Below are 20054 nucleotides of genomic sequence, written 5' to 3'. Positions count from 1 at the left end.
AATTTTAAAAATCTCGGCTGAATGATATCATTTGGGCAAAATGAAGGTTTGAGCTTGGCGCTCACATCCTTCAGTGTCTGGAGGTTAATTAAAAGCCTCCCAAACACAGGAGGTAAGCGACATAATAGGGGGGAGAGTTCATTTAGGGCAAATACTAAACCTTAATTTAGTGATTTTGTTAATAGAAAATCTCTGGAAGTCTTCACATAGAGAATCTGAGGCAACAGACAATTTAACAGATGGATTTAAAACAGATTGAATGAGTTTGAGATGTATACGGCTTTAGCTGATTTAGCAGCGTTCTGGTATGCTATAAGAGAGACTTTGAACATGTGGAAGGAGACAATTAGCCTGTCCCATTTCCATTTGCGTTCGGCCTTTCTACAAATTTGTCTTTGGTGACGAGTGTCAGAATATTGCCACATATCTGATTTTGGTTTGGTGTGTGAGGCTTAAAAGGAGCAGTCACATTTGCTACTTTAAGCCAAGCAGAATTTAAAAGGCTAAGATGCTGATGTCAGATAATGGTTGGTCCAAGTGCAAGTGAGAGCATAGTTCAGCAAAGCACAAGTTTGTGCTGAACTGTGGAGAATAGAACCACGACATAACAGGTGCGATAGTGGGTTGAGAAAGCTCCAGAAGAGACTAAATGAGAATAAAATAGACTTGTGATCAGAGAGAAGAAAATCAGATAATACGATATCAGTGACATCAATCCAGTAAGATAACACAAGGTCCAACGTGTGGCCCTGAATGTGAGTAGAGTTTTTGACCCACTACAGTAAATTAAAAGCATCTATTAATATGCAAGGGTGGTGTGTGTGTGTGTGTGTGTTTGGGGGGGGGGGGTTGAGCAGCAGTTACCTTTAGTTCATTCTCTGTTAACAATAAATAAGAGTTAGACTTCTCCTGGTTTGCAGTTGAAATCTTTTTTTACTCTGTATAAGAATCAAGAGATGGCGTCCGTGCTTAGTGATACACCTGTGAAAACCCAGATTTACGAAATAGGTAGCAGACCGGTAGAATGAATGAAATGATATGTTTCAGAAATATACGATGCGCCAAAGAAGCATTTTCTTAATGTTTATAGAACTCAGATACCACAGTTTAAGCAGCTGATGGATCAGCATGACATTGCGGATGGAAAAATGGTGGGCTTTGCATTTGATTTTCCGGCTTCTAAAGTGAAGTTGTACATTTTAACCATGGGAGGTGAATATACAAACGACACCTGTGGCGTGGAGTACCAAATCACTGACTGAGAAGTAATATGCCATGTGGTGTGTCATGAAATGAAGTCAGGGGTGAGAGGTTACACTATCGACACTGGTTGGAGATCGTTTGGGAAGGTGTACCGAGCTCCAGAGACAATGCAACACACAGTAAAAATCTGGAGGAAAAATTGACTTCCATTCGGTTTTGTTGAGCTTTCTTCCCTGACGCGGAACATAAGCGATGGAAAGATTGCTAAAATGTCAGAGGTGAGGATAGCGTTTAACGTCTGGTGTGATCTGGAAAATGGTATGATTCGACAAATAAACGAATAGGTGAGCTAAACACACAAAGTCAACAATGGCAGAGCATTGTTAACTTAGGAGATGTCTTGTTGCAGACACTAGTTACGAACACAATCCCGTTTTTGATGGGGGACTGAAACTGATTTTTGTGAACACCATCAAGGCTTCCATTGTAACACTTTTAGAGCTTGTGATCAAGGAGCACAAAAAAGAAAACTGCAACGGATGTTTTTCAGGCCATGGTAGTCAGCGGCAGCACCAGTGTCTCTGATTTTCCCAAGTATTATTATACCAACCATTTTGATGCTCTCGTCAAGCCACTGTGGACTGACCGTTTCATACCAGCGTTGGCCATAGCTCTGAAATCCTTGGGACTTAAAGTTGAATTACCTAGAGTCCATGGAATTTCAGAGGTTTTTCTAAGCGAGTTGAAAGTGTCAACAAACATCAGTAAGACTCTGAACAAGATCTATGATTCACTGCTAAGTAAGAACAAAGATCGCCAGGGCCTGGTAAACGAAGTGGTTATTTTCTGGCAGAACGTACCTGAAGATTTACTGAACTGAACTGTTTATGTAAGTTATTTGAGAGAACAACTCAAACATTTCTTTTGAGAAATGTTACAGATCTTATGATGCAAATTATTGAAAGGAAAGTAAATTATTCTTCACTCTACACATCCCAAAAGTTTGTTAATGTTGAACGTGTGCAACGAATGGAGGAAATCTTGGATCGTGTCCTTATGACTCAAAAATGGTTACACTGGATATTGTTAGAAGTAGATGGCCCTTTAGAAAAATATTTGTCTAAAGTTTTACGTATTTACTTTGAACCACCGATGACAAGTAATGTGAATAATCTATTTTGTTTGTATGCATATATACTCTGTGTGTGTTTTAAAAATACAGAGCCATAAGCCTGTAAATGTAATCAAAGTATTCAAAGTCATTATTATGTAACCGAGAAAACAAATTTTAAATTCTTGATTGATATTGTAAGCATGTAAACTGATTTTAAATTCTTGATTGATATTGTAAGCATTTAAACTGATTTTATACTCTTGATTGATATTGTAAGCATGAAAAACTGATTTTATACTCTCGATTGATATTGTAAGCATGTAAACTGCTTTTATACTCTTGATTGATATTGTAAGCTCTTGATTAATATTGTGAATAAATTCTCCTCAAGCTTTTCTATAAGTGTCTCATGCATACTTTTTGAATAACCATAATAAAGAGAATTAGGAGGATGGAGCAGCTAATTTAAAATATATATTTTCATCCAGCTCACCCCGGTTCTTTTGGGGGAAAGGAGCGACTTTGGTGAGGAGTTACACAAGAAACAGGAAGTAGTAAGATTGTCCGGACAGGAGGCTTATACTCTCCATAAGCCTGTGAGAAAAATCTACCCTCGAAATAAGGTGTTTACAACTCATCGTTTATCACAATTCCAGGCCGACTGGTGTGATATGCATGCTTTTGCTGACAAAAATTATGGAAATCACTTCATGTTAACAGTAATAGAAATCTTCTCAAAAGTAGCTTTTGTAAGTGTTAAAAAATAAGAGCGGTGCTGAAGTGACGAGAGCTTTTGCATCTATTTTGAAAGAGAGTGGAATTCCCAAGAAAGTACAAACAGACTCTGGAAAGGAGTTCTTTAATCGTAATTTCTTAAATTTTTATGAACGAGCACAATATTATCCATATTGCCACCGGTTCAGATTTAAAAGCTTCCGTTATTGAATGTTACAACAGGACTTTGAAGCAAAGGATGTGGCGATATTTTACAGCTCATAACACACAACGTTATGTCGATGTGATTCAAGACCTGGTAAAAAGTTATAACAACAGTTATAACAAGAGCATACGTATGACACCGTTACAAGTAACATCCGAGAGCACACTTGAAATCTTTAAAAAGACTGGTTTCCCCTTTGTAAAAAGTGTTTTTGATAAGAAATATGAACAAGGTTACTCTGACAAATAATTTTCAGTGACAGAATGCGTACTGCGTATACCGCCTGTTTATAAGCTAAGAGATTATGATGGAGAATCTATCGAGGGTACCTTCTATGAACAAGAGCTTGAAAAAGTGAAGATAACTAAAGACAAAGTTTTTCACGTAGATAAGATTCCCAGGCCAGCCGGGAGACATAGTCCCTCCAGCGTGTCCTAGGTCTTCCCCGGGGTCTCCTCCCGGTGGGGTGGGACGATACCGGAACACCTCCCCAGGAAGGCGTTCCGGAGGCATCCGAAACAGATGCCCAAGCCACCTCAGCTGACCCCTCTCGATGTGGAGGAGCAGCGGCTCTACTCTGAGCTCCTCCCGGGTGACCGAGCTTCTCACACTCTCTCTAAGGGATCGCCGGGCCACCCTGCGGAGAAAGCTCATTTCGGCCGCCTGTATCCGGGATCTTGTCCTTTCGGTCATGACCCAAAGCTCATGACCATAGGTGAGAGTAGGAACGTAGATTGACTGGTAAATCGAGAGCTTCGCCTTGCGGCTCAGCTCTTTCTTCACCACGACAGACCGATACATCGACCGCATTACTGCAGAAGCTGCACCGATCCGTCTGTCAATCTCCCGTTCCATCCTTCCCTCACTCGTGAAAAAGACCCCTAGATACTTAAACTCCTCCACTTGAGGCAGGCACTCTCTCCACCAACTTGAAGTGGGCAAGCCCCCCTTTTCCGACTGAGGACCATGGCCTCGGATTTGGAGGTACTGATTCTCATCCCCACCGCTTCACACTCGGCTGCAAACCGTCCCAGTGCATGCTGAAGGTCCTGGTTAGAAGGGGCCAACACGACAACATCATCCGTAAAGAGCAGAGACGAAATTGTGTGGTCCCCAAACCTGACACCCTCCGGACCCTGGCTGCGCCTAGAAATTCTGTCCATAAAAATTACGAAAAGAACCGGCGACAAAGGGCAGCTCTGCCGGAGTCCAACATGCACTGGGAACAAGTCTGACTTACTGCTGGCAATGCGGACCAAGCTCCTGCTACGGTTGTACAGGGACCTGACAGCCCTTAGCAAAGGACCCAGGACCCCATATTCCCTAAGCACCCTCCACAAGATGCCGCGAGGGACACAGTCGAATGCCTTCTCCAAATCCACAAAACACATGTGGATTGGTTGGGCAAACTCCCATGAACCCTCCAACACCCCGTAGAGGGTATAGAGCTGGTCCAGTGTTCCACGGCCCGGACGAAAACCACACTGTTCCTCCTGAATCCGAGGTTCTACTATCGGCCGTATTCTCCTCTCCAGAACCCTGGCATAGACTTTCCCGGGGAGGCTGAGAAGTGTGATCCCCCTATAGTTGGAACACACCCTCCGGTTCCCATTCTTAAAAAGAGGGACCACCACCCCGGTCTGCCATCCCAGAGGCACTGTCCCCGACCGCCACGCGATGTTGCACAGGCGTGTCAACCAAGACAGCCCAACAACATCCAGAGACTTGAGGTACTCAGGGCGGATCTGATCCACCCCCGGTGCCTTGCCACCGAGGAGTTTCTTGACCACCTCTGTGACTTCAGCCCGGGTGATGGACGAGTCCACCTCTGAGCCCTCATCCTCTGCTTCCTCAATGGAAGACGTGACAGCGGGATTGAGGAGATCCTCGAAGTACTCTTTCCACCGCCCGACGACATCCTCAGTTGAGGTCAACAGCTGCCCACCTCTACTGTAAACAGCGTTGGTAGGGCACTGTTTCCCTCTCCTGAGGCGCCTGATGGTTTGCCAGAATCTCTTCGAGGCCAGCCGATAGTCCTTCTCCATGGCCTCACCGAACTCCTCCCAGGCCCGAGTTTTTGCCTCCACAACCACCCGGGCTGCAGCCCGCTTGGCCTGTCGGTACCCGTCAGCTGCCTCAGGAGTCCCACAAGCCAACCAGGCCTGATAAGACTCCTTCTTCAGCTTGACGGCATCCCTTACTTCCGGTGTCCACCACCGGGTTCGGGGATTGCCGCCTCGACAGGCACCGGAGACCTTACGGCCACAGCTCAGAGCGGCCGCTTCGACAATGGCGGTGGAGAACATGGTCCACTTGGACTCAATATCTACAGCCTCCCTCGGGATCCAGTCGAAGCTCTGCCGGAGATGGGAGTTAAAGACCTCTCTGACAGGAGACTCGGCCAGACGTTCCCAGCAGACCCTTACAGTACGCTTGGGCCTGCCGAGTCTGTCCTGCTACCTCCCCCGCCATCGGATCCAACTCACCACCAGGTGGTGATCAGTTGACAGCTCCGCCCCTCTCTTCACCCGAGTGTCCAAGACATACGGCCGCAGGTCAGATGAGACGACAACAAAGTCGATCATCGACCTGCGGCCTAGGGTGTCCTGGTGCCACGTGCACTGATGGACACCCTTATGCATGAACATGGTGTTCGTTATGGACAAACTGTGACTAGCACAGAAGTCCAATAACTGAACACTACTCGGGTTCAAATCAGGGGGGCCGTTCCTCCCAATCACGCCCCTCCAGGTGTCACTGTCGTTGCCCACGTGGGCGTTGAAGTCCCCCAGTAGAACGATAGAGTCCCCAGTCGGAGCATTTTCCAGCACCCCTCCCAGAGACTCCAAGAAGGTCGGGTACTCTGCACTGCCGTTTGGCCCGTAGGCACAAACAACAGTGAAAGACCTATCCCCGACCCGTAGGCGCAGGGAAACGACCCTCTCATTCACCGGGGTAAACTCCAACACATGGCGGCAGAGCTGGGGAGCTATAAGCAAACCCACACCAGCCCGCCGCCTCTCACCATCTCAAGGAGTGTGGTTCCAGAGCCCAAGCCGTGCGTAGAGGTGATCCCGACTACCTCTAATCGGAACCTCTCAACCTCACGCACTATCTCAGGCTCCTTCCCTGCCAGCGAGGTGACATTCCACGTCCCTAGAGCCAGTTTCCGTGTCCAGAGATCGGGTTGTCTAGGCTCCTGCCTTCGACTGCCGCCCAATCCTCTTCGCACCGGCCCCTTATGGTCCCTCCTGTGGGTGGTGAGCCCACGGGAAGGCGGCCCCACGTCGCCTGTTCGGGCTGAGCCCGGCCGGGCCCCATGGGGAAAGGCCGGCCACCAGGCGCTCGCATACGAGCCCCAACCCCGGGCCTGGCTCGAGTGGGGGCCCCATCTGCGCCATACCGGGCGATGTCACGGTACTCAAAATCTTACGCATCATTAAGGGGGTTTTGAACCGCTCTTAGTCTGACCCGTCGCCTAAGACCTGTTTGCCTTGGGAGACCCTACCAGAGGCATATAGCCCCAGACAACATAGCTCCTAGGGTCACTCGGGTACTCAAACCCCTCCACCAGGTTAAGGTGGCAGTTCATGCAACCAGGTCTGTGAAAATAAGGTTGCAAATAAGCAACCAGGTCTGTGAAAACAAGCCCAAAACAAGCAACTTTTTCTACTGAGCACCCCTAGGTTCCGGGAAGTGAAAAATAAATAAACTGTGTGCACGGTTTTCCAATCTGTGGGGATGGATTTTAAACCGCGGGTACAGATTGTCAATTTACATCCATGTGGACAGATTGGTAAACTATGCGCAGTTTTGCAAAACTGTACACACAGTAGTTTATTTTTCTCCCCACTGAGCTTCAGGACAAAGACCACAAGAGTGAGATAAACCACCTTCTAACATTATTAACATTAGAAAACTGATGGGATATCAAATATAAACTGATGTACCAAGTACATTATATACACAGTAAACCTCTTATTTTTAAAATTTGCACACACAAATAAATATCATCCTGAATTCACAAATTGTTTATTTATTATTGCAGGGACTGCAGAAGATCCCATTTTTAAATAACTATAACCCAGAAACAGAAGTAATTATTGATAATCTTAGTGTGCAGCAATAAAGTGGCTCCTGCTCTGATAAACATAAGAGTGAGTTAGAAAAGATTTAAATAAACTAAACTGGTTTAAAAACCATTCCAGTCAAAACCATTTGAACAGGTGAGGATGAGGCTTGGTCTAAAACATTTTTAAGAATCATAACACTTTAGCCTCATATATATGAAGAATAACACCACCATTATCTTTCAAGTTGCTTCAGGTACCAAGGTGCAAATTAAACATTTAATAACAATTTGTCTGAACAGAATCTATGAAATATCTGAAAATATCTTCAATATCCTGAAACATTCAACATGTTTTAGTTCTACATTCAGACGTTCTTGATGGCCTACATCCAAACAAGAACATAATAAAACCATATAAATAATAAAAACAAAACATTAAAAAAAATGTGTGTGAAATGAGAATGTAACTATCCTCTTGTTTAGTTGAGGAGAGTGTGGTGACCCAAAGAGGGCCAATCAAAGTCAAATGTCAAAGTGGCATATGAGCTTAAGACGCCACAGGACAGGTACAGAGTAGGCAGTTTCAATCTCTGTAGAACATGGACTTGTACTGTCTTCAGGTGTGTCTTCATACCTCCACTGCTGTTTCCTTCATGTGTAGAGGCCAGAGCTTGTGCTGCAGAAAGAAAAGGTAAGATTTTTTAATAAGGGATACGGTCAAAATATACTTCAGCTATAACACTAGAAGATGGACACCTAGGATTCCCTGAATCCCATTAAATATTACAGCACTTTCAGGATTATCATCATTCATCAAAAACAACTTTCCTTCTTAGCATCATATCCTGGCTCTAATTAAAAAGATACAGTAACAGTGCTTACCTTTAAATCCATCTTCACTGTCTTCATCTGCATCCGTGTCCCTGCTCTCTGGTGCTCCACTCACAGACTACATGCGACTATTGAAGCACTGGAACGTCTCCTTGCTTGAGGCAAAGTCCTTGCAGCATATGCCTTGTCTTCTCAGTCCTTATTTTATGTGGAATTTGCTGCTGAGAGTTTCTTGTCCCATTCTGTTCCTCAGTTTGGACTTGACCAGGCTCATCTGTGAGAACACTGTACGTCAGTATTGATCAAAGGCATTGCAAGCAATGACAGAGAAAAGAGGGCAAGTTTTTTTTAAAGTGGGGTCTCCACTGCTCTCTTTGTAATTGAGCACTTCAACCCAAAAGGCCTCTGCCTGGCTGTCCTCCATGTTTGTCCATGGGATATATGCAACAGCCTGATACTGTGTTTCAAAAGCTGCAAGATCACCAGAGTAGAGCTTCAGCATTAAGACTGAGCTGAGCTGTGGTTTTGTTTGTGACAGGATGACAGTCGGACTGAACACAGTCATAGAGTCTCTGTTGCACTTGTCTGCCCGCTTCCACCAAGAAGTCACGGCACCTACTCTTCATATTTCTCTCAGCCGTGCTCTCCATTTTTGCCTCATCCAATGCCATCATTAAGGTGACCCCATAACTGACTGCACCCACAAGTGACAAAACACTGGGGTCTGTTATGTCGATTGCAAGCAGTTGTTCATCTGATGTGGGGATCATTCCAGGTCTCACCACTCTGGAGATGAAGGGAGCGAAAGAAAAGAAGCAGACACTCCAGCATTTTGAATGGATTGCCCCTGTCCTGCTGGGACAGCTTGTTGATCCTGTTGAATTCTTATAGAAAAGGCATTAAAAACAGCAGGTACAGTTAATTAACAGGATCACTGTACATCTGGTGCAGGATTTCAGCATCATAACATCTCTGGTGGTCTTTGGTTAGCTGAAAGTGAAGCTTCAGTTCTTCCCACTGATTGAGTATGCGCAAACAGCAATCATGGATGGAAAGCTACCATGTACCTGACATCTGTACAAGCATCAAAGGGATTTCACCAGGATTGATGAGGCTGTAGATCTTTGCATACTCACGGCGGCGAAGAGCACTGTGGGAAAACCAGTTGTGAGAATTAGAGACCAAGTATTCAAGGTTGCGTGGGAGGTCTCCACTGCCTTGCTTACACCCAGTTGTATGGAATGGCACACGCACTTGAACAGATTTAGGTTTTTCTGGAGAAGGTGAGTGTGAATTCCTCTTCCCTACCATGACAATGCAGCCTAATCTGTACCTAATCGAATGCACTTTTTGATGTCCTGTCCAATACTCTGTAGAAAACGGGTCAGAGTGAAGGCAATTGCCTCTGCTGTTTCACCCTCCAAGTTTATCAAACCCAAAAATGTAGACACAACTTTGTTCAGTGTCATACTGAAGTAGCGGATTACCACAAACAGTTGCTTGACAGATGATACGTCTGTGCTTTCATCAATAACAAGGGAGTATTCAGCATCTTCGATATCCCCCTTAAGTTACATACATACACGGCAATGGCATAGTTAATTAATGCCGTGCACCGGTGTATTTTGATGTCTTTGTCACAAGTTGAGCAAATTAACTCCCCAAGGTGATCGAGTGATTTAATGGATGTGTGACAAGCTACATTGGTGGCTACCTTCAGTTCAGCTTTCTGTCTTGACTCGTTCTGTTTGGAGACCGTGAACCCAATGTCCGTAAGACTCATTGTGGAGAACAGTGCTGCATTTTTTAAATGTTTTTCTGTGCTAGCATGTTGTACGAGGTCTGCATGGTGTGCACGTATTCCACACTTACATACTCTGCACAGTGCTTTTGAGTCGTCCCCCACGACGGGTTTAATCCATTCTTTTATTCCTTTCTCTTTCTCCAAGTATTTGTTATATTTCTTCCCGTATTTCGCCCACTTTGTCCCGGGCATTTGTTCCTCCAAAAACTCTCCTACAGTCCAGTCACCATCAGTCGCGACTCGCGTGTATTTTCATTCAAACGTCACTCACTAACGTTTTCCTAAACAGAAAAAAACCGATTGCCCAGCTCTGGCTAGTACTCGTTGCCATCTGGGTCAGACCCAATTAGAAGCAGGATGTGGGTGGGTGAAAACTCTGCTGTCTCCTGTGTGTATGGGGAAAGGAGATGGACAGAGGGAACAGGCAAGATAAACTCGTTTAAATAACATAGAAAATATCTGCTTGACAACTTATTATGGAGCTGGGAACAAGCCCAAATAAGCAACTACACTTTAGAAAAAAGCCCAAAACAAACGCGACCCGCGACTATCAATATTTGTAAGCGACTTAACAGAAAAACAAGCCCAAAGTCGCTTATAATCAACGTACTTGGCAACACTGCTGGGTCCTAGACTCGGAGGATATTGGACGCAACAGGATAAAATAACTACCGTTAGTGTGTGTTGTTCAAAAGTGATTTCAACAATCATGGAAACCTCAGGTTTTTATCTGACTCTGCCCAGCAATGCCTCAGCCGAAATATATCCAAACAACAAAAGTTCTAATTTCACAACAAATGTTGCCAAACCGATAGAGCTAAAGGGGAGCTGGGAGGTACGTCTCGTGGTGATTATATACCCGCACAGCTGGACAAATATCCTGAAAAATTATTTAGAGTTTTTCTACACAATAGACTATAAACCCCCTGAAGCTATCAGACTCAAAGGTATAAAAACATAGAAGCGGTTGTCTATGGGATGAACCAGGCCTTAAATGAGAAGATTAAGAATGTGTTTTTAGGTTATGAAAATATTCAAAAGCAAGTAAAAATTGTGAGTGAGGAAACCCAGTCAGCTATCAAGGCTGTTTAGCCTACATATTAGGGATGCATTTTGACAGATGGTTGGAAACAAAAGATCATGTGAGCCCACTGCCTGTAGACATACATGCAGGATTTTATAACATGTTGGTGTACACGGATATTATATATTTTCAAAGGGTTGGAGACAGTTTTGTGCCACTCCTACGGACAGTTCATATAGAGGGAACAGACGGAGATATTATCACAATTAATTATACGTGGCCACACTATGTACCTGTAACCAAGAAGTATATTGAAAACATCCAGATTGAGATTAAGACGGATCAGAATAAAAATATAGTGTTCGATTGTGGTAAAGTGATTGTGGTAAACTCCATTTTCGACCGGTACTGTCTTCTTTACATATTTAAAGATGTTACACAATCTGCAACTTGACCCTAACCGGTACATATCAAATTATGTTGATCAAGTAAGGAACGGACTCCCCGGTTATTATGGCACCCCTACTATGTATGGTTCAGGGGTTGGCGGTATATTTCGTAATCTGTTTAGAATGATTTTACCACTAATGACTTTAGTATAGCTAAGCCACATCTGAAACATGCAGCAAAAAATATTGTGGGTGAATTTCTAACAAACGTTATGAGTTAACGTTCAGCATCAGATCCTGAACAACAAAGAGGTTCCGGTGGACTCATGATGCTGGTTCGCAGAACTAAAAAGAGACCCCCTGGTGTGCAGATGCCTCTCCCTAAAAAACCAAGGTCAGCAGTTAAAACAAAATCAGTAAGTCAGAAGCGGCACAAAGGCAGGAGGTCTGCAAAAGGAATAGGTGAAAGTATTTTCTAAAAAAATAAAAATGGCTCTTTTACGTAGACTGTCAGCTGAACCAATAAAAATGGAGCTGGACCTTTTTTCGCCCCCATGACAAAATGTTCTATAGATAGTGCAAGTTATTTCGAGATCATGCCGATCTCGGCTCTTACAGAGAACAGCCCTATCACATTTTTTATCCCCGGTCACGGTGAGCAATACTTGGACCTGAATAACACTCTGTGTCAGCATCAAAGTGACCAAGAAAGATGACGGTAATATTCCAGCTGATGCCAAGGTGGCTCTCGTTAATTATCCTCTGGCTACCATCTTTTCACAAGTGGATGTGACATTAGGAAATCGACTCATCAGCCAAAGCAGCTCTACCTACCCCTAGAGGGCAATAATGGAATGTTTACAAAATTACTCTGTAGACACACTAAAATAGCAATTTGCAGCCAGCTTATTTAACAGAGATACAGGAGGCGGTATGGAGTTCGTCGACCACGCAACCGTTTTCTTTCAGGAGTGTTTACTCCTAAATGCCATTGATTTAAGAATCAAGTTATCAAGAGCAAAAGATGAATTTTGTCTGATGGCAGCAGCCAACAGAGATTTTAGCTTAAAAGTGCAGAGTGCCTCGCTGTTTGTGAAAAAATTCTGTCTGTATCTCCGGCCATTCGTTTAGGCCATTCTCAGGCCTTAATGAAAGGAAATTACAATTATCGTTTGTGTATTTATTCAGAAAATTGTAACCAGTCTTTGGTATTTGGTGTCTTTTGGAGGGAATCGATTTAAAATGTTGTATCTGTTAACACATTTTATTATTAGCCACACCGGCCAGGAGTAAATTGAGATCAGTCATGGTCTTAACAAAAGGAGTCCATCCTAGAGGTCTTCTGTCTTCGGATACCTTGTGTGAGGCAGTTAAATTTTTTATCAAGTCTATCATATTAGAGCCTCTTAAAATTTTACCATTACTGATGAATTCACCCTTGTCATTCAAGCCAGCTCTTCCTTTTGAACCATTTATTTTATTCATAATGTATACCAACTTGCTGGAGTATGCTCGAGCATTTCATTTACAACATCATCCTCGTCTATGGCGTGATCCTGTAAGATCCCTGGAAAAAGAGGTTCTGTAGACTCTGTTTCCGGTAGGGAGAGGGTCAAGTGTCCCGTGTCATTTTCATCTTGTTTCAACTAAGACAAAAACCTTTGTAGGAGTTGAGAGTATTTCTTTGCCTTGTCATAAGGATTAATTCCTTTCATGTTCAATACATCCTTCATATCGGTATCCTGATCCATTTCAGCCGTTTGTCTAATAGTTTCAGGACCTTGTTGCTTAAGTTTATCCACCTGATGTTGAGGCACTAAATACATTTTGTTAGATATTAGCTCCCACTCCTGGGGGCGATTAGGTTACTGAGGAAAGGGAGGGCTACGCTTAGTAGGGGTAGGATGAAACCGCCCATCTGGTGTATGGCACGCCTCTTTTTTTTAATACTGTTCCTTTTATCCACAAATAGCTTGATGACTGCCTTTTGCCTCTTTAGTTTTTATAATTGTTCCCGGCTGAGTGGGATGTGCCCTTTGAGAACATTCAAAGTGTTAATCTGCAGTTTGTCTCTAGGATTTTTAAACAAAACCATGTAGTTGGAGTTCAAGCTAATGGTACGGCTATTTTTACCCTGGTGAAACACATTCTGTACCAAATAGAGCACTGATAGGTTTCGATGGTGAGTAGATTGAGTAAAAGCTCTGGAAATTTCAGGATGTTCACTACCTGCAAACAGCATATCTTCCAAAACCTAAATATTATTTCTGTTGGGAGGAAGGAGTTCATCATCATTCAATGATTCAGGGACTCCTTCAACAAAGTTTATTTTTATTTTCTTTAACATTTCATCATACATCGGTTGATGGCAACTATAACACCACACTATATTGTCAAAGTTCTGAGTTAACATGTTCAGAATTTTCTAAACTGTCTTTACAAAACATGTTTTCCCACTATTAGATGGTCCTACGATCAGAGCTGAGAAAGGTAAATGCAATCTTGAATCAAAACCTTCTACACACTCCATCTTATCTAATCAGAAGCCGAATGGTAATGTGGTACCGTCTGCTAGAAGTACTCTCTTGTCATACACCATCCTGAACGTTTTGATGAGTGATGCATTGCGCAGATGGAAACCTTATCCCTTATCCCTGACAATTATTTTGTAAGAGGTAAAGATTTCTTCACTGGTTTTGTCTCTTATGAAACCCTCGACCAAACGTGTGAGTGATTCCAGGTTTTCCTTTGAAGCGTTTTCATAGTTTTGTGTGATGCCTTTGACCTTCAAGACTATGCAATGTTTTTAGTCCTAAACCCATAACTCTTGGGACCACACGATAACCATTCTGTGATATGATCACCATCTTCATGTTCATTTGTTAAACCTCCCAAATAATTGCTCAGAGGGGGCTTCCAGTCACCCCGCTTGCTCACATAAACCACAGAATCTGTGTCGTGGTATTGAACTCTCCTCTGTAGCTGTTCCATTAGATTTTACAATTCAAGATGGCCGTAAGCCGTCAAGAAAGCTGCAATGATTACATTGACATTTCCGGGACATCTAAGGTAATTATTTTTATGCCGCCACTGTACAAGAGCAACCTCCTGATTCAAAAATGAAAAATTTGAAATTTCAAAACGGTTTGAAAAAATAAACTCTGTAAATTGCTGGGCTTTTCTAACAATGGATGTTGTCAGCATATTGCTTTTCTTCTCATACTTTCCACACAAATAGTTTTTAAACCCTTCTCTTAGGCTTATTGAATCAAATTTTTTCAGGATCCAAACGTATGCCCTCTTTGTCAAAATAGTCCTTAATGTACCTGTCTTTGCTCTCTTGATCGGTGGCTGATGCAGGATAACCCGAAACCATCTGCTTGCCTCTCAAGAAAGTCTTTATATACTCTAAGTGGTCGGTGGGAATTTCGGCTGCATTTCACTACTTGGACATTTTGGGTCCTAGATTCATCTATGTAACAAATACAACCTATTATGATGTATCCTGGTAATCACAACCCCCTTGGCTACAATAAAAACACATAAAAACAGACTTCTGGGTCACCATTTAGAAAACTCATCTATTGGAAAGGCAAAAAAAATGTATTGGGAAAACATTTCTGCCATTCAGCATAATGATATTTTTTGAAAGCATTATAAAGTTCTGTGTCAATGGTATTCCCTCATATTTTCATGCCTTTACTATCAAATTACACTGTATTGGGTTGAAAATAATGAAAATAATAGAAGGTCAAAAATATAGGCACCCCAAAGAAATTTGGTTCTTCTTCCTAGAAATAAAACACAATAACATTTTAAATAATTATTTTATATCACTTATTTTGGGGTTTAATGACGCAGAACGGCACTAGATCGCTAGTTACGTTTGGACATATATAATTTATAAACTCAGAAAAATGACCAACTTCTTCCCAAAAACTCAACACCCCCATACTATGTTGACAACATATTTTTTTTTATATCTTATTTATAATACAAACTATGTATTTTGGTTCAAAACATCATACATAGTGATGTACACTCTTGTAATCCCTATTCTTGTCTACACATTAGCCTTTCTAAGATGCATGGTCAATGTCGTTGCCTGGTGAAAAGTTCCCATAGCAACCCAAACTATACACAGACAACCCAAATTATACACGGAACACTTCACGAAAGTGGCTACAAATAATATACCCTTGAAACCGGACGATTATGGGGATTCTATTTTCATCAATATTTATGCAAATGAGCACTGTCCGCGATTCCAGCGGATTTCGACCTGGGAGGAAAGACTATCTGATTTTCTGGCAAAGTTCCACACTTCATAGATTTTAACCACAATGTAGTCTTTCTCTAGAGCCTTATTAATCCCCTCAGTAACCCATTCACCTGTCAGAGCTCTCTCTTCATCAGAATGATCACAGGGATGTTACTGATTATTGTTGTCACTGCATGTGCGACAAAGAGAAAAGTTTCCCATTAGGACCATGGGTTGGTAACATTGGAAGAAACTGTTGGGGAAGTTTCTGAAGCCTGATGCATTCTTACTGATTAAAGGACTTGAGTCCCATTGTTTAGATGGGTAGAGGAATGTGGGGGATCTGGTATTTGCCAAGGGGGTATCATTGACTGGTATCAGCTGATGAAATGGTTACTCTTTATCTCCTCATCTGTATAACTCATCAGGGCATCTATTGTCTGTTCGGGTTCGGTTGGAACTCTTAGAATTGAAGAAGTTACCTATGGGGGGGAAGGAGAGCTTGTCCTTTGTGTGAAGCTTAGGTAGTAACATAACAAAGGGAATGTGTTTTATTGACATATGACAGCATCTTACCACACCCCTTTTCACTGTAATAAATACGGATTGTGCATGTTTTGAGTTAGAGACTCCTCAGACGATTATGTGTGTGTAAGCGGTTGACGCGTCTCTCATATGTGCATAATAGTTAATAAAACGGTTAGAATGTGCCAAGAGAACTTTGTCTCTGTGTCCCTTACTCCGAGTGTCGATACATGGAATTTCCATCACAAAACAAAACCAGAGGAGAGTAAACCGTTGCCTTAATCAGACCTAAATAGTTTTGGGGCAAGTCAAAGTCACTATGAATGATTTCGGGATGGCCTAGAGCAGGGGTGTCAAACCGGTTCCACAGAGGGCCGAGTGTCTGCAGGTTTTTGGTTTTTCCTATAAATTGGTTCCCAGTTCAGACCTACACAACCAGGTGAGGGTAGAAACTAACCAATTAGTGACCTAATTAATCAATCAAGTACAAGGAGAGAGCAAAAACCTGCAGACACTCGGCCCTCCATGGAACCGGTTTGACACCTCTGGCCTAGAGGAAAGTGGTATTTGCTCATAACATGAGGATAAAAATAAATATGTAAAGTCACTGTACTCTATTGTTTCATCCTCTTGGGCTAAATACCTTAAAGTCAAAGCATTGGTACGGCCACCAAATAATGCATCTCTGGGTTCCAGGGGTTCTGGCATGCCAAAATTATCCATAAAAGCTTGAACCTGAGGGTCTGACCTTTTCAAGTGAGCCCACTCGTGCTCCCACAAAACCACCACTTTCAGACAATAATCAACCTGTAAGGATTTCTGTTTGTCTTGGAACTCTAGATACATGTCACCAAAGCTCTGTTGGGTTAAAGCACACATTTCCTGTGTTAAAAAGCATGATGTACATCCGTGAAAGAAACATCCGTTGTACCGTCGATGACTACATAACCGTCTGCATAAAAAAGCCCAAACTTTTTTTCAACCATTGGATGGAACCACTAGAGTATGATTTGTACTGCCTCCTATAGTTATCAGGTGAGAGAATGGCTATAGATTCCACGGTCATAAAATTAGCCGATGCAATAGTTACACAACTCAAGGGATCAACACCTGCGTCATAGATTACTTGAGACAACATTCTGAACTTGAGACAACATTCACGCAAGATCGTTGTCACAATACATTTCCATCTCTTTATGAAAATCAAAGGTTTCATGACGGACTGTCTCATACCATGTCATAAACTTCTCTCTCTCTTTGACTGTCATTTGATCAGCTCCATACATTTCAGGACCGGGGTAAGGACCGATGTAATTGAGATTCTCCTCAGAGCTGAAAAAATTTGGAAACCAACCTTTAACAGCCATTTCAAAACCGAGAGTTTCATGGGAAGAAAGCTAAGACTGTCAATATATCATTGATAAAATGCGTGATCTATAAAACACAACACCTTGCTTCCTTGTGTTATAAGAGTGGGAGTTACGCCTTTGCTTTACCAGGGGGTTTAAAAGAAGGTAGGAATCATGACCTCTTGAATTATGGGCTATGCAAGTGTACTTTCTATTTTTTGATTTTTTGAAAGTCGTTTAAAAAGAGCATGGCACAATTTTGTCCCTTAGCCGTCCACTTTTTAGCCTCGAAAGTCATGCTAGACACAAATACAGGTATGTGTAAACCTGTTGAGTCATTCTGTCGTGTTTCAAAGTCATAAAAGAAAAATAATTCTGAGGGCTTCTCTTCATTCAAAGGTTGAATATAACATTTTCAAATACACCAACGTCATCCAAAAGCCCTTTACATATTGGACGTTTTCTGCTACATTTGTGTGGTTCAGGGTTATTCATTTTGAGATTATAATTACCCTGGCATAAGGGACATCTCTTATTGATGTCACACCAGCTGGCAAAATTACCTGCCCCTGGATGCCTTAAAGCCAATTTGTGTTTTTCATAGCAGTAAGCTGAACGGCATGTACGGTTACAGTCACAACACTTTGTGAGATGCAGGGTCTGCATCAATTCGTACTGAACAGTTATACCGACAGGAGTGCCTTAATGTTGTTAATACCATAATAATGATTGTCTACAAACAAATACAATGTTTGAGGATGGGGTTGTAACGTGTTTTGGAATTTCAAGATAGCCAAATCATGCCTGCTGTGATAGAGAACCACCACTTTGATGTCGAGTAAGATTTCAAATTTGTCTATATCAGAAAACGCTACCGTTTCATAAACGGACAAGCCCGCTGCTCTCTGAAGTTATGTAGCTATCTTTAGACCTTCTATATCACTAATACCGGGATTCAATAAATGCACCAGTCAAATGGCAAAACATAATTTGTTGTCAGCATTCTGAGGAATAAGATATTCCTTTTTGTTGTTAATTATTTCGGATTTCAAAAGAGTTTCAGCCTTCCTCCTCTGTCCGCCCGCACCCTGAGGAGTTCTCAATATTTGCACAATCAGTTCTAGGGTATTATCGGATAAGATTGATACATTGGACTGTACTAGCCTTTCAAGCATGTCCAGAAATTGATTCAAGTCTGCATCACCATTCTCCATAATATAGGATACATTGTTTCATACAGAATCACCCCTAATTTCTAATTGCAGTACATCTCTAGGCTCAGTGTAGCCTGTAGCTCTATCTAACAGTTCTGTTAAAGTGGTTAACACATTGACATTGAACGCTGAATAATCATACATTTCATTCATGTGAGCAAAATTAAAACACTGTCGGATTTCAATGTTGCTGAATTTACTGTGATAAACAATATTCACATTTCTATCAACACCTCTACCCTGTTGATTCGCACCTGAACAGGAGGCCTGTGGTTCTAAAGGAGTCGGCAGTGTCATGTGAGAAGCTGGTTCAGGATTTAACTCTTTTATTTGTCTGATCAGAGCATCATAGTCAGGGTTTATGTGTGACTCTAAGTTTATGTGACTCGAAGCTGTGATTAATTCATCATAGTTTATGTGTGTCTAATTTGATCTATCAAGGCCTTATAATAGGGTTTTGGATCTGTCGGCAGATCAATTTTTCAGATGTTTGCCTATGAGCCATGGAAGCTTGTTTTTCCAGAAAGCTTTATCTTTACGCCTTTGGCAGCTTAATAGATCAAGTATACGTGTGTGTAACTGATCTTCCCTAGCTTTTACAAACCGTGCAAGCTCTTTTCTGAAAAACAAATGGATCTGCTTCGTCTTCACTATTAGAAATCTCAAACAATGATTCGCGAGGTGGGGTTATAGAAGCAACAACAGTTACCCAGAACAACACCCTCGTCGCTACTTGCGCTCGTCAAGATATCTTGCCTCAAGCCATCTTGCATCAAATCGTCTTGCTCTGGAGTATGTGGGGTAAGATGATCAGCACTGCCATCTTGCGGATCTTCGGACCCTGATACAGCTACGTTGTCTGAAAGGATTAAATAGACCTAATTGGAAAAATGTGTAATATGTTTTACAATATAATATATAACGTTTAAGATAATACTTACCATTTCTTACAAATTGGGCACTTGGTAGAAAACAATCTAGTGTTTGTTTTCGGCAATTATGCAGAGAAACAGTTTTGCTGGTTTTATTCTGTGCAGGGCCCAGGAGGACTTCGGGTAAATCTCAGTACGCCTCGTCAGAATCTGTAATTAAACATTTAAGGCGAGAATTTTAAGAATGGGACATAACATGCTCTTTAATTTTTCGAAACGATTAAAGATCTTACCGTAAGCACCTGTTACGCTTTTTTGCTCCTCTGGAGCATCTTGGTACACCTCGTCAGAATCTGTAATTACAAATTAAAACAATAAATGAAGCGTACGTAGAATTATTATTTATTTTTACAGAATTCTTACCATAAGTAGCAACTTCTTGCAGATATCCTGGAT

At 42.2% G+C, this 20054-nt stretch overlaps 1 long non-coding RNA gene across 1 annotated transcript; it reads right to left on the bottom strand.

The window, feature by feature from the left end:
* Nucleotides 1–7329: 7329 nt before the first annotated feature.
* On the bottom strand, nt 7330–10591 carry LOC109615589. Its single transcript, XR_002196586.3, has 3 exons — nt 10033–10591; nt 8212–9310; nt 7330–8005 (listed from the first exon to the last, which is right to left on the bottom strand). It is a non-coding gene; the product is annotated as an uncharacterized LOC109615589 (long non-coding RNA).
* Nucleotides 10592–20054: the final 9463 nt, after the last annotated feature.

Source organism: Esox lucius, chromosome 20 (genome assembly GCF_011004845.1).
Source record: "Esox lucius isolate fEsoLuc1 chromosome 20, fEsoLuc1.pri, whole genome shotgun sequence".
NCBI lineage: Eukaryota > Metazoa > Chordata > Actinopteri > Esociformes > Esocidae > Esox > Esox lucius.
The sequence above is the reverse complement of the archived record's forward strand: the minus strand, read 5'-3'. Positions and strand labels throughout refer to the sequence as shown.